Source organism: Anser brachyrhynchus (genome assembly GCF_964034855.1).
Source record: "Anser brachyrhynchus genome assembly, chromosome: 4".
Classification (NCBI taxonomy): Eukaryota; Metazoa; Chordata; class Aves; order Anseriformes; family Anatidae; genus Anser; species Anser brachyrhynchus.
Window position 1 is genome coordinate 41,306,301 of NC_137698.1, and position 18,229 is coordinate 41,324,529.

An 18,229-nucleotide genomic window follows, 5' to 3' on the forward strand; every position below is an offset into this window, starting at 1 on the left:
ATAGAAAAATCTAATAGTCTTCCAGTACAACATCCTCCCATTTTATCCATTTCCTTTGCAGCTCAGCAAATTTAGGAAGTCTCTCTTCCTATGCCATCCTCAGGACTTGGTGTTGTCTGCTGTTACAATGGATATTGTCACACCAGCATGGACTTAGCTTGAGCAGTGCTTGCCTTGAGTTATGTGGTATCTTGCTTGCAGAGCAAAAGAACAAGGAGTGTCATCTCTTACACTTAGGTTTACAACTTCAGAAGTACTCATATATTTTTTTTTTCACTCAGTGCCCCTGGAAATGATTGGTGGATTTTTTTTTTCCTTTTTGGATGGAAAGCATCCCAAATGTCACATCAGTGGTGTTCCCTTTTGATTTTATTTAGCTGTTCACTGGTGACTTCAAGAAGCATGGCCCCATGAATGTAAATCTTTCTGAAAGTAAAAGCTAGACTTAGAATTTCCTTGCACTTCTGAAGTGCTTTGGTCTCGCATAAGATCCTGTTAACATCTCAGAAAGTCTTATGACAAGTAGCTCGGTCTGGTCCTTGTGTTGCTACTCTTGCAGGCCTCACACATCAAGGGGGCTGTGGCACAGGCTGCACTTCTTTGGTAGCTAAGCTGTGTTTGAAGGAGTTGCTCCCCTTTATCTCTTCCCTGTGCTTATAGTTAATTTGGGAAAGATGCTAGCTGACTTGCCCAAAGGCAAAGAGCAAGTAGGGGCTAGCATCCAGCATTGCTCAGTCCACCAACAAGCAGCTCTTCTCATTTAATAGTCCTCGTGGTCGGTCTTACACTGAAGTCTACTAGCAGAAGATTGCAGTTTCTTGCCCTCTGGGGACCATGAATAGGCAGCTATGTCACTGCAGTTAGCGTGGTGTTGTGCTGAGATCATAAATCCTGCTGAGGAGGCCTTTAAAGCTCAAGTGAAGTAATCGACTATCACTAGCCAGGTTTTGGGAGCCCCACTGGCTTGCACCCCAGCCTAGCACAGGGGCCGAGTGAGAGTGGGTGAGCATGCACAACATGCTAGAGATGTGGTGTTTGTAGAGACGTGGTGTTTGCTTTGCTTGCTGAAGAGACTTTCCAGGGAGTGCTAGCCAGCAGGTCTGGTTCAGCTGCAGCTCCTCAGTAGTGGATGCAATTTGCAGGGATGGGGAGTGGTGCTTGCCTGGGATGCGGGTGACACAGGAGCCCTTAGGTTTCAGCGGTTTCTAAACTATTCTGTGCTGCATTAGTCACTCCTGATGTTGTATTCTCATTTTTCTTTGTTGACTTGCTTCATTACTCTTCCTTTTTGCTGACAGTTTAAGTCCTGCTTTTGCTTATAGAGAATGAAAACAAATTTTGAATTCTTAATGTATGGTTTCATAAACTAAGAAGCCAGCCCTGGGGTATAGCTCTCAAAATAAGTCTTTAGATTTCTCTTCCACTGCCCTGCTGCTCCACTTGCTTTGCATGCTTATGCTATTGCTGAGGTTGAAGCATCATTATCACAAAAAGCGAGTTTCAGAGTTCATGATAAATAGTTCTGTGAAAACCCCAGCTCAGTAATAATCCAAAAAGAAGTCAGACTGTTAGGGAGTGTTAGGAAAGAAATAGAGAACAAAAGAGGGCATCATGTATTAATCCAGGTTTTGTCTACATCTTGTTGAATCCCTTATGTAGTGCTGGTTCCTGTCCTTTCTAAAGGAAATAGTGCCTCTGGAAGAGGTTCAGAGAAGGACAACAACAAACTGTAAAACTGTGGAGTAGCAGAAGCCCACAGCTGGGAAAAGATGACAGGTGGGGCAATGTGATATACACCTGCCAAATAGAGGTTTTGGGGTGTGGGGGGGAGGGTGAAAGGGCAGGGAAAGGATTTAAATTAGAGGGGGAAAAAGCACCTGCTGGAGAAGAAACTGCTGTTCTTGTTGTAGCCGAAGTGCAGATCCTAGTAGAGATTGGCTCTTCTCCCTTGGGTACCTGAAATAAGAGGAAAAGAATACAAAAGTTAGCAAGGGGTTTAGAGCAAGTTCTTGAATCTAGTCATTTTTGATAATTGAGGACCATTTAAGAATACTTTTCCCCATATGTAATGATTCTTTTTCCATAGAAGAAAAGCTGGAATGCTCGATGATTTTTCTCTCTTTTGTGTTGGTGACACTTTGCTGCATAAAAGGAAGTCTGATAAAACACTTCCAGGCTGACAGTTTAAAAAACGAGCAGTTTAATCATAAAAATAAACAAACAACATTTTCGCAAAAATAGCGAAACTTAAATTGTGTTAACTAGTTACTCTAGCCTCGGGCTTCAGCATCAACTAGTTTGATAATTACTTTTCTGCTTGTCACAAATGGAGAAGTGCTGAAGGTGAACTATCCCATGTTACACACAAGCACGAGTTCCCCATTTGTACTTGCTCACATGCTGACAGTGTGCTCTAGAAAAATTAATGATGCCACGCCATAATAGCAAATGCCTTATTTAAAGGCATTCTTTAAAAGATGAGTCAGTCTCGAGTATTTTGGTTGTTTAAGGGAGGGGGAGGGAGGACAGGAAACAAAACAGTTTGGGGTTACGTTTTAAAATTTTCCTCTGGGCTTCTGAGAAGCAATGTTGGGAAACTAGTTTTTCCACTCAGCTTTAAATTAAACTTTTCCCTTGCTTTCAGAGTGCATAAAACAGCTGTGTCTTATGTTTACATCTGTAGCTAGCTAAGCAAGTTTCAGCATATCCCAGTTCTGTTCATCTCCGCAGCAAATACAGCTCACGCCATGCACAAGTCTTCTGGTAACTTTGATTTTCACAAACATTTCTGAAGAAATAAAGCAAAAAGTATTTCTCTCCCCTCTAACAACTTTAAGGAAGACGATGCCTTGCTAGTAAATGAGCTAATGACAGGAACAAAACTGGTTAATAGTGCCTGGTGACATGGGACTGGAAGAGTCACGAGTATGTGAATATATTTATATTTTTCAGGGCAGAAATATCCAGCCCTGGATTCCTGTTCACAGTTCTTCTAAAGAAATCCTGTTGCATTAAGAGTGTGTCAAGTTCAGTAACAGGACTTAATATAGTTTTGGCTTTATTAAAAATACTGGAGTCACTTGCAGGAAGAGATTTGTAATATTCATTGCGTAAGGCTGCAGATCGTGCAATGTTGTGCAGTTACTAACGTCAAAAAGATAAGAGTCTTCCCCCAAGACTTGTGCTGCAGAGGCAAGGCAGAACAGGCACAGCACTGGGTGTGACCTGGAGAGCACATCCTGGGAAAGAGTAGGAGCTCCTGAATCACTGATTCATGTATACCACTTGTAAATGTTTCTTTTTTAGTTGCTTAATGCATTAATAACTATAATCATTTATTTAATAACTGGGCAGTCAAAATTCATCTGTTTGCCTGTGAAATTAACAATTGCATGCAAAGGCATACCTGTCTGTAGCTAGGAAATACATGTACTTTCCACTGCTTGTTTTACTGGATCTGGAAGATAATTTAATTGAAACTACAGTAGCTTAGTTTGTAGCGCTAGTTATTAATAAGGCATAAGAATAAGATTGCTAATTATAGACTAAGAAAAATACATTAAGATCCAGAATAGAAATCAGAGTTCAGAATAGGCTATAATTTGGATCTTGTATATATTGAGAATTGATATGCTGTCTGCAAGATTTTTTGACTCAAACGGTAGGAGATCTGAGTTTTTTCTTGGTCAGAAGTTCAGTGCGTTGGGAAGGCAGGGGAAAGATGGTTCAGACCCTGCATTTGGTCTGAAATCTAGCTTAGGTAGACTTCAGTCACAAGGTGCTCATAAGATGAATGTGGCTGTGTATACCTACACGTGCTTGCTCTTTGTAAATGTACGTGAAGGAATCAAGGTTTGTGTTATCCATTTCTACTGTATTTAAGAGCAGTTATTTTAGTACACAGGCAGTTCAAAGACTCATGGACAGCCTAGTTGAAGTTGGGTGAAACGGTTCCCAGCAATTATTTCTTCAAAGAAGCATGAGGAAAAAAAAAAAAAAAAAGGTTGTAAAGAGAGGACTGCAAAGATCTGCTAAAGAAACAACTTGAGGGAAAAAAGGGGTACAGAAGGATGGAGGGAGACTCATGGGAACATTATCTTTTTCAAGAAGGCTGCAGCATATTAGTTAGTGTATTGGATTAATTACATAATCCAGAAGTTTGTTTGGTTACAATGTGTTGGTGAAGCTTAAAGGAAGTTGGAACAGATGAGTTTTTTTTCTTTTAAATGTTGCTAATACCAAATCTTCTAATTACCCGGATGTGAATAAAACACTATTTTGCTCAGTCACTTTCATTAAGGAAGAAGGAAAAAGTCTTCAAAGTGTGTGTAATTTGGCCAAATTAATTCAGAGCTGGGAAACAGAACCACTGAACTTTGTTCCTGCCTCTACCATGACCAATCCTACCATTTTGTGCAAACATAGTTTTTGTGAAACCGTGTGAACTTACTGCTTCACATGTGTAGCTTGTCTAGCTTCCCAGCGAGAGAACTTGAGTCATACTGAATATACTGAAAAAAAGAAAGGTGCATTTGATCATCGCATGCAGAAATAGGCCCTTAAATAAAGCCACCTAAACCAATGTAGTTCAGAAAACGTACTGAATAATTTCAGGGGACAGTAATAGTCATGGAAAGGTTTTCTGATGCGTTTTGAACAGCTACTAGTTTAGGCAGTCAGTTTCCAATGTGAGATTTGGGACTATGTTAGTTTTCTAGACTTCTTACCTGGTACACGTGAGAAGTTGGACATCTCTGGTTGCAATATTGGGTCAGTGCATGTTGTACAGACAGATTATTGCTGAACTTCTCTGAGGGAAATGCTGTGGGTGGGAACAGATCTTTGTACTTGGGTAAGGCTGAAATTTAGACCCCATTTCCAGGTTCTTCTGGAGGATGTGCTTTCACCTTGTGCTCAGCAAACCAGGCTTAGTGTTGTTTCTTCACTGGGTTAAGAGATTCAGACAAGCAAGCATATGCTTCCCTTTCTCTTATCTGCCCTTCCCCATGCATAGCTCATGAAATGTAGCTCACGGGTTACTGCACTTACATAGGATGTGAAGAAAGGTGCAAATTTCTTCATGAGGAGAGTTTGCTTGTTCTTTGTTTTTCCTCTTGCTGTCTTCAGAGGAGTACTCTAAGCTATTTTGCTGAGGTAGTCTGTGGTAATTTCTAGTGCTTGAATTTAATTTTGTTATGAACAGTGGAGCAACAAAGATTTATTGGGCCAAATGCACTTTACTCTTCCTTCCCAGGGAAGTGTCCTGATTATTAAGTGTAGGCTTCGTCCCTCCATTTCCTTCTTCAAAGATTGCTTATTAATATTATTGAAATTATTCAAAGTGAAACAAAATGCATTCTTTAGGATGCAGACGTACATAGCTACCAAATGACAGCATGGTTAGAGCTTTCTTCCTCTAGCCCGCTTTAATTATTATTAGACATTATAATAACTTTAATAAGAGGGCTAGAGTATAATTCTATCTTAAGACATCTATTGTTCAGTTTTAAAGATGACCCTCAGACTGAGAAGTCGCCCTAATTTCAGTCTATCCTTTCAGAGGAGGGTAGTCTTGGTTCTGCAGTGTCAGGATGAAACTGTTCCTCACATTTGTTCAGCTCTGTCCTTACCGAAAGAAAAGTGTGAGTGAAATATCTATCAAATCAGATTTCTCAAGAATGATGTGGAGAAATCGTCTGTCTTGTGCCTAAACAGAACAGCAGATGACAGGTAGCTCAGATCTGGAAAGCGGAGGCACTTCTTGCCATGTGTAAAAACAAAAACAATGCAAAACAGACAAAAAACCCAAGCCCTGCAGGTGCCTAAGATATTTGCTGTCAAAGGCTAAGATACTTACAGGTAGGATTTCTTTCAAAATAGTCAAGTGGGGCTTTTTAGGTGCAAAGCTTATTCAATACTGCTTTATTCAGTATTCATACTAATTTAGGCATGAAGTTTTTCTCTTTCATCTGGCCATTTTGTGACTGGAACCAAAGGTGAATTAGTGACTATTCTGGCGATTCAGCCCGAGTGATCAGTTCATGAGATACCACGAGTTTGCTGCTGGAAGAGAAAGCAGTTGATGCTTTTCTCTTTTTTTTTTTTCCCCAGTGGTCCATCAAATCTCTCCAGGCTTCTGACCTACCCTATAAGGGCTTTAGTCTTTAACAGCCTAAGGAGATAATATTATATACTTGAAAGCCGCTATCTAGAAATGTAGAGTTACTGAAAATTGCTCATAATGTAGATGGCAATTTTTAGATTTTTTTGAGAGTTCTTGCAAAATTTTTGTGGAAGTGGCAAATGACCTTACTGTGATTCATGCCTTTCTCTTCAAATGTCACAAAGGAGAAAAAAACCAACACATTAGATATGCAACATTTGCATGAAATTTCAACTTCACTTAAGAAATAGATCCGTTGCCATGAACAGTCACTGTGATTAAAAAAAGTTGGATCTGTCCAAATATACTAATGATGGAAGTTATGGATTTTATTTGTCCCCTAAATATCTTACCTTCAAAAGAAATAAATTAATGCATTTCTGATCCAGAAGACATGCTGTTTTATTAATTAGTGTACAAGGAATTGTTAGGTTAGATGATTATGTTCAATTAAGTATAATGAATGTAATTAATATGGATTCTGGTTTTAGGTGGTTGAGTTAATAGTGCTATTAAATGCTTCTATTATGGTACTACTTATTGTTGTATCAGGGAAACAAAGTTTAAAATGAAGACGAGTCTCTTTCCTCATTCCTTTTCCAGTGAGCAAAATAAATTCTCCCTGATTGTAATATATGCAAAATAGTTTATAGTTATTTTGTAAATTGTTAAAGGCCATCTTAAAATGCATTCTAAAATTTTGTAATATATACTTTAAAATATTTCATTACAGTGTGGTTACAGAGTACCATTCAAAATGTGGGGAGTGTACTTACTTCAAAGTACTGAGGATTTATTTATTAAATACCTCATGTTCTATTACGGTTACTCTTATGTATCTTGTAAGTCTTGAAAATGACCAATAAACCACAACAAATACTTTCTGAAAAGGAAGTGGCTCCAAGTAGGGATTTCCTCTGGTTGTTTGTGTGGCTCTTTTGTTTCTGCTGTTTTGTTGGGGGGTGGTGGTGGAAAAATGTTTCTCATGGATTCACGGAGGGTATTCCAATACCTCAGGTCTCCTAACCCACCAAACAAAGAAGCTTGTGACAAACCAGCTCTGAAAGCTATTTAATTTTTTTAGCCATATTTAAATTAGATGAAATTAAATTCCACAGCATAACTAAGTGTTGACATAAATATATTTTCAGAGTTTGTTTTCTTCATGCACAGTGGAACATGGGAGTCTCGCATGCAATGTGCTTACTTCTCTGATGCAGGTCACAGTCTTAGAGGTCACAGCCCCATGCTGATCCAGTGGCAGAGGATGCTCTTAGCAGCTCAGCCTTTCCAGAAAATGCACTGATGATAGTCGTAGACAGACTTAGCACAACATTGCCCCTTCCCATATTAAAAAGCAGTATATTCATTTTTAGAAAATAAAAATTGAGCCAAACACTTGCTTTAAGGAACATCTAATTTGTAATCTGAGGAGGTAACTACATAGCTACGTTGACATGGGATAAAGGTCTTAAGTCCTAAAGAACAAGACCACTTGTTTTTACATGGTGATTAGTACTGCAAGTAACCTGTAGTTTTGTTGTGCTAACAATGAAGACGAACAGAATTTAGACAATTTCTTCTTGTTCGGCATTTTAAAAATAATTATTTCATCCTTTTCTGCTCTATATCTGGTTGTACTGCTTCTCTCAGCACTATTACATTGAAGTAAATCCTATATGCTTTAAAATTGAACATAAAATTGACCAGTTACCCATGCTGATATATGAGCTTTGGGTTGAACAACATCTGTTCTGAATATACATCTTGTAGGAAATGCAGTGTCTTCAGGAGTCACTTCAAAGTGACAATTTTCTAGAGTTTTTCTTGCTCTACTGTGCAAGAATGGAATTTCAGCCTCTGCTGAATGGATTTTCCCACAGTCGTTACCAACTTGCAACACGTTTGTGTTGTTGCTGCAGCAGTGGGTGTCCTGTAGCTGGCGTGCTTCAAATTTAATGCAACCAGTTGCTTTAGTTTTTCATGAGCGTCTGAGAAATGACAAAAAGCAGTTGCATGTATGTTTTTGCTTTTCCTACTTGTAGAAGACTGATGCATGAATGAGTGTCTCTAAAAGCAGTCCTTCCTTCCTCAAGTGAGCTTTTGCTAGAGGAGCTGTTTGTGTATGTGTTTATTTTGTTTGTTTGTTGAATAATCTATAGTGAGAGCAAATCACTTTATTTGTATGAGGCCTTTTCATAACAAAGCCAGAAAGATATAGCCCTAAAGCAACTATTCTACATTTTGCTGCTGCATCTGTTCCCTCTAACTCCTTGGTCTCCCAGAAGAGAAATCATGTTGTTTTTTTCTCTCCCTACTGCTGAGAAGCTCAAAACTGTATGATAATGTTCTGACTTCATATGCTGAAAAAAAAAAAAGTGGCCAAAGCCATGCAAATGAGAGAGGAAAAACTTTTCAGTATTGCACTAACTGTACAAAAATATTCTGCTGTAACTTGGGTAGTTGAACTGAAGGAAGGAAGCAGAGATTCAGAGATAAGTGGCATACGCACATACTTGTATGTGCTGCTACTTCTATTTCTTTCCCACCCCAGTCTGAGGGAGTTAGCGGCACAGGGATGGAGCTCAGCTTTATGCTCACATCTGGTATTCCTAAGTAAAACTAAGATAAAACCAAATGACAGTGAAAAGTCTCATGTAATGACTTGCATTTCTCTGGCGCATCTTAAATTTCATAAACATTGAATTATTTACCTATTTGGGTTTTGGTTGACATAAGGCTGTGAAAGTTCGTTGCAACATCAAATTCAGCCTAGGTAATGTCATTAAAGACAAACTCCTACTATAGCAAAGATTTTTGTTTTTAGGGAGGAATAGTGAGAAACTATTAAATTCCTGTTTAAAGAAAAAAAATAGGAGAGACAATAGTCTTTTGACTATTACTACAAAAATAAAGGACATTACTTATAAAACCTGTCTGGGCTGTTATCTTTCACGGGGGGAGTTCTGTAACGAATTGGGTAAGAAAGATGCTTATGTTACATAAACCAGTTATATAAAACATTGCAAATGTAGAGTTCTAGTATTGACACAAATATTCAATATCAGATTATCCAATTTTTGTAGGAGATTTAAATTAGTGGCATGTAATTAAGACTATGAGTGAATTTCTTTATACTGTTAGAAAGATGTAGATACCTAAAGTTTCTCCTCTCCAACTGCAAGTATTATATAATCCTTTTTTTCCCCAAAGAAGTTCTCTGCCTCCTCCAGTGGATACAAAATATTTGAAAGCAATTATGGTGAACTTTTCAACTGCTCCTGTCTCTAGTGCCAATCCTTTGAAATTCAAAATTGGCATTTGCACCTTTTTCTTTGTAAAAATGACACTGAAACACACCAGTTACCTTGCAAGTTGTAATGCTATGCAGCTTTCCTACCAGTTGAGTTCTGAAATTTATTAAACTGAACAATTTGCTACTTCCACAAGCTATCATACTGACTTCATTGGAGTGATGAGGCTTAGATCCACATTGAAATACGATCAATTGGCCCATGATTCAGAAATGCACATGTAGAGGAGTAACGTAAAAACAATAAATCCTGCCACATCCTTGCTGATTTCAGAATAAAGTCCTACTAACCAACTGAAGAGGTGTTTGAGCTACGTGTCACCCAAGTCTGCAGGGTTGAGGAAGTACCACAACTTGAAGTAGAACAAGAAAGAAATCAGCAGTACTTTAATGACCCTAGTGCATGACACCAAGGTGGTGAAACTAATGCAAAATGCATTAAATGAGGTATGAGACATAATTTTCTTTGAATCTATTTGGGGTGTCAGAACGGGAGTCTTGTGTTTTAAAGAACTTCCAATTTGCCTTTGACACTGCTGCAATAAATTAAAAAAAAAAAATACCTTGTCTCTGCAATTCAATATGGTTTCTGCAGGACTTGTAAATTCTTCAGATGGATGATCTGTATGGGGAGTTAGGGGAAGTCCCCTGGTATTCCCTTCTGCAACAAAATAAGATTTGCTCACTATAGATGTTTGGGTGCTTGAGATTGATCGTCCATCTGTAAAGACGAAAGCACAAATTTACTGGTGGAGTCTACAAACCACAGCCAAACCTTTAAAAGGTCTCCTATATCAGCATGAAAGGTTACTGTGTTCTGCAGGTTTCTAAATCTATCTTTTATGATGTCAACTGTCACTAAACTGAGAAGAGATGAAAAAGATTTCATTAGAGGGAGGGTTGGATAAGATGGCTCGTGGAGAAGAGTGGGAAAAGTTTACATTCATATGCAATGAAACTTCAGTATCAAAGGGTCACTGTGACCTTTAAAAGGTGTTTTTTTTTTCTTTTTCTTTTCTTTTTTAATAGCTTAGTGTTCTTACAGTTCAGACAACAGGAGACTTTTCAGAGGTGTTCTACTTTACCCAAGCCAGATTTTATGCAGGCTGAGGAAAGCAACTCCAGAAGCTAAGCTAATGCATCTACTTAATACACTCATCTTGGATGTTGACAGTGTTGACTTTTTGGTTGCAGTGCTGGGCCTGCTTCAGCAACAGAGCCAGCAGCTAGTGGTTTCCTATGTTGCCACCAGCAGACACTGGTGCACTGATGTGCAAACAAAAACTTCAAACAGTGACACGGGCATCTCCTTTTCCTTCGCTAGGCAGCTGCCCAGAGGCCATTAATACTTGACTGGAAAGAGGAAGACTTGGCAGTGAATTGACAGAAGGCACTTGAATAACTTGTATTTCTGGAGTCTTCCTGAGTAACTCTAAACATATTCCTCCTTTCATGAAAAGGTGGCTGGTTACAATCTTGAGTCTAGGGGGAGAGAGTAAGTTGCATATTGACGTTTAAGTGCCCCTTTTTACTGTCTTGCCCTGCTTATCAAAAATAAATGTAGCTTAAAAATTAAATTACAACATTAGTGAAATCTTATTAAATTTAATTTGATTTAAATTAAAATAAAATTGCTAAAAACTTCAAGTTCTATAGGAAAAAAATGCATAATAAAAAATTAAAACCGCAGAAGTCCTCAGGGAGAAGGGCTGTCGTAACCCTCTTTTTTCTTCTATCAATCTTCTTCTAAGCGGGCTTTATTGCATACACTCAAATTCTTTCAGAATTCATGCACTTGAAAGAGGAAAAGACTTCTGTATGCCAATAACTGCAAAAAACATGCGTTTGCAAATGAATAAATTGATATGTAAAGTTTCAATGAGCTGTTCAAATAACAAATGAAGCTGGCATAAGTCATTATGTATCATTGCTTATGTGCACGGAAGTGGGTGTATCTATATGGTGTTCCCATTCCTAAATAAATTGATGGACATATTTAACATGAACAGCTGTAAGCGCAATATTTATATTTTAGGTTTTTGTGAAAATCTGCATATCACAGACTTCTACAAATGCAACCACAAGATAATACTTATTCATCAGAATTAGTCATAATGATTGTGAAGAGGCATGAATTTTTACATTGCTCTTGCCCCTGTTGTGAGTTTCTTATGGATAAGCTGATAGTTTCAGTTTTCAAAGATGTCAGGACAGCATATTTTTTTTTTAATACCAATGACTAAAAGAAGTTATTCTCTATTAGTAATTATTTTTCTCTCTCATAGAGTATAAAGGTTTGATATGCCTTTAACTAATCTTTTTGAGGTGAAAACTTCTTGTCCTTTTGTCTGAAGCTTTGGGTATTTAAAAGAAAAATCCTCTAGCCATCCATTATAATGAAAAAAATACTTTGTCAGCATTCTGTGATGTGTTTTGATTACCAGTTACCTTATGAATGTATTAACATCAGTATAATTACGTCAAAGAATGTTTAAGGTTCTGCCTTTAAAATACTACTCATAAAAATAAATAAATAAATAAATGTACCAGTGTAAGGAAAGTCTGGCATATACAACTAAGCCTATCATCCGTTCTCACTGTCCAGGATGCCAGCTTAGAATAATAGGGATTTGGATCCATTTTCACCACAGATATAAAGTGTAGTGCATAGAAGCACACAACTATCTGTGACAGACCACAATTTACCCACTATATTTACTATTTCAATAGTTCATTTTATGCTTTCATGATCTGTATGTTTATATTCCAAATAAAATTGCTTTTAAGTAACATATAAAGAAATCCATGTTATCATTAGTCAAAGTATTGAAAATAGTTACATAGTTCAAAGATATTCTTATTTCATGTATTTTCAATGTCTTCCTTGTTTCATAAATGTTATGGATTTGACTTTAAAGCAACACAGTGATAAGTGATTGCACAGGACAGAAAGGGCATATTTTGGGGAATATGACAGTTAAAGCTTATGAATCAGGAGGAACACAGTAATTTTAGGTTAGGAGTTTTCAAAAGACATTCAGAATCAAAGAATTATGATGATTAAGAGATTTTAAAAATGAGAGCATTATTCATTTCAGTAACATACGACAAAAGATTTTTCACTTAAGTCTTAATTTTTTGAATTTCAGTACATTGTATAGCACACAACTAGTGTGTGCATGTTTTTCGCTGGCTCAAGCTGAACAGAGTCCAAAAGCAATGACAAAATTAAAGCCTAATGTTTATACTCTGTGATTTTCTGAGAGATTTTTAATGAATATTCCTGAGGAAGAAGTCTTAAGATTTGCCAAACAGTTGCACCATTGATTCCTATCTCTCTTTATTTCTTTACCCTAAAGGAGTAACTAGTGAGCTTTACATACAGAGAAGACGATAATTGCGTCAAAATGTGCCATTTAATTAACACATTAATTACTCATAAGACTGCTTAAGAGAGTAAGTTGTTTGTGTCAAGCTTTGTCCATCTCCTATGCAGAAAAAAAAAAGTCTTGAGCTAGAATCTGACCACTTATTTTAAACCCTATCACTGGTAACTGGAAGTGGTCAGGAATGTAAATTTTGTCCTTCTCCTTATTGATTATTATGGCTGCCTAATTGGTTCTTGTTGTTTAAATATCCCAACATAGATTATCATCAGTTACCATCTTGTTAATACACCTGGTCTGATACACACTGACATTTGCACAGTCACGTTTTCTACCTACATTTGAGTTGCAAAGCTATGCAACAGTCATGGATGAATGGGATGAAACCGCACTATTAAAAAAAAAATAACATGGAGAAACTGGTTTGGTGCCCTTTACTTCAATAGCTCTTTGACATCCTTTCTGTGAAGGCTGATACTGCAGTGGGGAGAAGAGAGATGGGTTTTGCTTTAGAGATTTCTGTTAGCATCAGTATATTCTAATTTTCTTTACAGTATTGGGGAATTGGTGGATACTGAATTCTTGGCCCACAGCTTGAATATAGAAATTGCAAGTCTGAGAAAACAAGTCTGGAGCTGAAAATGCTTCCCTGCAGTCCTGTGTGCTAAGAACAGAGATTTGGCAAAGAAATTAATCTAGGAAAGCCTTTTTGTGAAGTGCTGTTCTGACTCAAATACTTTCTTGCATGGTGCTGTAAACCATATGGTTTGCCTTTACTTTTTGACCTTCTTACCTGTGCTTACATTCTCCTAACTTTCTGAACAAAACCAGAAAAGATACTATTCTCTACTCATACCAGGTTGTGATAAATCAGAATATATCTAATAGACTGGTTTGGAGAAATGTCTTAAAGCTTTTTTTTTTTTTTTTCTCTTACTTGAACTATTTTATCTTGCATCTGCTCTATACCTATCATTTAAGAATGCTGAAAACATTTTAAGCCCAGAACTGCAGGATCTTTCCATTGGTGTCCTTGAGTGTACTGTAGCCATGAATTTACACATCAGCTGCTGCTTGAGATCTAAATGAGTAAAATTTGGCCTTGACCAGTGACAGTGTTTCCTGTAGGTAAAACTTCATCATCATAAAATCCTGCAATGCAGGGACCAGCATTTGTCATCTTATGTCACTAGGGAAAAAAAAAAAAAGAAAAAAAAAAGAAGAAAAAAAAGGAGTTTTCAATTGATACTGAAAACGTGTTTCCATGTTTTAGAAAGCATTAAAATAGTGGAAAGTACAATTACACATGTAGATTTCTAGGGTAACTATTCGAGAAAATTTTATAGTTCAAGTGGAGTCTTGAACAATTGCAGTCCTTTTACAGCAAAGTCCCAGGTTATGGATAGAAAAATACAAGAACTATTCCTTGTTAAACAGTACAGGAGCAAAGAAATAATGTTCTCTGATACCACTGTGTAAGTTGCCATTACATTATGCTTCAAGGAATGACAGGAGTTGAATGGAAGGAGAAAATTGGAGGAGATAGAGATGGCAGACCAGAAGAATTGTGCATGAAGTGAAAATTGAGTGACTGAGTTGGCTGAACAGGGAAATAATTTCTCCTCCTAACCTAACGCATTAAAGGAGAAAAAAATACTTGAACTGTGGCGGTGCACCATGAGGCTTTTCAGGCAGTACAGGTACTATCACCTGTTTTATCCTTTTCTCAATACAGATTTTAAATATCCTGTGTAAAACAAAATGGTGTACTATATATATTAGTGCCAAGGTAAAAGTAGAAAATGGATATTCTTGCTGTTATCGTGGCAGCTCTGCTTATTACAGCTCTGACTGTGTTTTCATGTTAGATGACTATTTCAAGAATGCAAAGCAATGTGGAATGAAGAGATGCCTTGCCTTTCACATTAAATTTAAGCCAAGAACTTGAGACAAAATTTTAAAACAACATCTTGAGAATCACATGTAACTCAAAAGTTGGAAGAAAGAAAAGGGAATATCAGGATACTTTTGATTAGTTTGTCAAAATAACAAATAACTGCTTTATTATTACTTTTTTTTTAGAAGGAAATGTAGAAATACAACATAAATCCATCTTTCAAGTATATCTTATTTAATTCTGCTCTTTCTTGCAGGTCAAAATTAAAACTACTTTGACCAAGATGTTTTGTCATGAGCTAATGGCCTGGGTGACCTTAATAAGAAGTGGTAGCAATTTAATAAAAATAAACTGTCTTTATTCTCTGATCCCTGAATGACTGGAGGGAGCAGAGGTTGTCATTTCAGTGCAATTCCTACATAAGCTAAAAGTGAAAAAAAATGGTTAAACTAAACCAACTTATAGTTCACCCTAGAGAAAATATTTGTCAAAGTAGCATCAAAGGCTCCAGCAGTGTCACGAACTGACACTGAGAGAGATTCCTCCTGAGAGAGATATTATATTTAAAATGTCTTTTCTTTTCTTCTCCATGCCCTCTTTGAAATGCTTTACTTTCATAAAAGCTATAGATCTGTGTTTCATTCGAGGGATGCACAATCTGATGTCCATCAAAAGTTTCCATTTTATAGATTAGAAGTTCTGGAAAATGACACCTGTTTCCTTTTCTTCAGTGTTTGTGAGGCTTTAGTTTCCTTTGCCTCTTTATGCCCTGCATTTTGGTTACGAATGCTCAAGATCAAGCACTCTGTTTTGTTTCCCTCTTGCCCCCGGCAGGGCTGGCTGTGTGCTGCTTGTAGATTGATTGCTCTCCTGCCAGCTTTTGGTCAGTGGCTCTCTCGGAGTGCACACGTGTAAAATTGTATGTGACTCCAGAAAGCTCTGGAGCAGAGTTAAGGATGTTTTATCTGTTTTTATGGCTTCCAAAGACATGTCATGTGTGCGCGTATGTATTTTTATATATGTGCGTGCATGCAGTGTGAAGATGACTAAAATTGTATTTGCATTTTTTTCAGTACACTTATATGCTTGAGGTGGATGCAAATGACTGGAAGTGCCCAGACTTCAGACTGCCTCTTCCTTGTTAGCCCTCTAACCTGCGGCGGTGGACAGCATTCAAGGTACCTTATCTTGTTTTGTGATACCAGGTTAACCTCTGGCACTCGGCAATTTGTTGTCAGAAAGGTACAAAGTGGTGTCCCCCTGTGCACAGGAGGGAGCAAAGCACTTAGTCACAGCTACGGCTCTCACCACCTCCACTTCTCCCCAGGGTCTTGCCTGGGTACTGCTTTTCTTCATCTGTCTGCTCTGGCCATCCTTTCCTTTCATTTGAGCTTTCTCTTCCGCAAGTACATTCTTGCCTACCTTTCTAACATACAACATAATTTCCAGTCAAGTAACCCTGGTTACTTGATTTCCTCAGCAGATCATGCTTAGGACAGTTTGTGAATACCTGCTCTTGCAGCAATCTTAATTAAAGGTGGATGAATGCAGCTGAATTCAGCAGTTTCAGCGAGTGCCAGTTTCAATCTGAGAAACTCTGTTTTGGCTCTACACAGAAGGATTGGTTTATTTTAATGCTTGTTTAAACTAAACTAAGATGAGTTCTAGGTGTTGGGCTCAGAAGACATAGGTAGCATTACAGGGAAAGGGGAAACAGGACAGGAGAGATTTTTGATCTCTCCATGAAAGTTTGTTTCAGAAAATTGCTTTTGAAGTTTATAAATGCCAGTTTAGAAATTTTTGCATACACAAATTCCCCAAAACACACACCCTCCTTTTACAAGAGCATTCTGGCTCATTTGTTTTCTTAATATATTTATTTAATTATTGTATTTTGGGAAACTCATATCTGTAATTTTTTATTGCTGTGATTTAGCAGATAGTCTGATGTTGCCAGAATTTCATGCCCTGTTTCAAATAACATTTCCATTTTTAAGCTTTTAAATGCCTGGACTTAGCATTAACATTTTTGTCTTGATTCCATAACATGCTGCTTTTTTCAGAGTGGTGAAGCTCAGATTCTCATCCAGAAAGCCAGAAGGCTTGTGAGAACAGGTGAAACTTGTTTCTTGAAGTGACTAAATTTGCATGAGTTTGAAAGATTTTTTTAAACCTTTGTGCTTTAACCCAAATCCTGCTCACATATTCAAACTTAGCCCATTCTAATTGGAATTTGGATCAGACAGGTGTGTTGCTATCTTTAACATTGATATTATGCATAAAACTCTTCCCCTTTGTCTAATCTTAATTAAAATACTGCTTTGATTAAAGCAGCTTTACCCTGTCCTGAGGCTGAATATTTAAAAAAGAAAAAAAAAAGAATAAAATATGGCACCACTATTTCCAGTCATTTTCTTTAACTGAAACTGGTCTGTTAACTTTACTCAGTTAACAAAAATGTACTAAGTCTACAGCATTATTTTACCAAAGTGTAGTTCCTAGCTTTACCTTACCTTTCCTTTCCTTCCATTAATACAAGGAGTGTCTTGGTGTGATTTGTGTTAGTTTCTCCCAGGAAGGCTGCAGCTGTGTGATTTACATGTAGACCTGTGTGGCTTCCTAACAGCCACTGCCTGAAATACACACAGATCCAAAATGCCCTGCAATGACTTGTTGAATTAAACAACCTGAAGAAGAGGTGTTTATGCAAGCCAGTAATCTGCAGTGTGTTGTTAACTCTGGTTTTAGGGAAATCATTGCTGTAGTTTGACATATCAGTATGCCTTGTTTTATTGTACTGTAATTTTAGAGACAGTTGAAAATGAGATGCAGAGATGTTTTGTGCCTGTGGCTGCTGTAGGTATCTACCTGGCTTTTAGCCAGTAAGCCTCAGTTAAAAGTTAGTATAGTAAGCCAAGGTCCAAATCACTGAATTTCTTTCTTCTGGTGAAAGTAGGAGTTGCACTGTAACTTCATTTTACCAAATTCACTTGAGGACCCTAGATTTACCAGCCTAGTATGTTGGCTGCTAGTGAAATGGAAAGTGTATCTAGCTCTGTACTGTGCAGTACATTGCCATGGCAAGATTCCTTTCTCCGGAAGGAAGAAGGCAATTTTGTGGATATCTGAACTGAGGTGACTATCTTGCTTCCAGTATCTCTTAGATCACCTAGAGCAGTGTGGAGAGTTTTGTGGTTGAAGCACTCAGAGGTAGATTATCAACTTCTAAATTATATCCTTACTTCTGAGAGCCTTGGGTGCCTTTGGAGACTTCGTAATCTGCTATCTGGCTTGAACTCCACTTACCGCCTTTAGAATAGTCTTTCCTATTCTAGTCAAAGGTTTTATGAGATAAGAATTGTGATAGAGATAAGAAAAAGAGAGATATAAGGACTTTAATTGGTTGCTAGTTTCTGGTGTTTTGTATTTCCACATGTATTTATAACGATGTCTCTCCAGTCTTAGTAAGT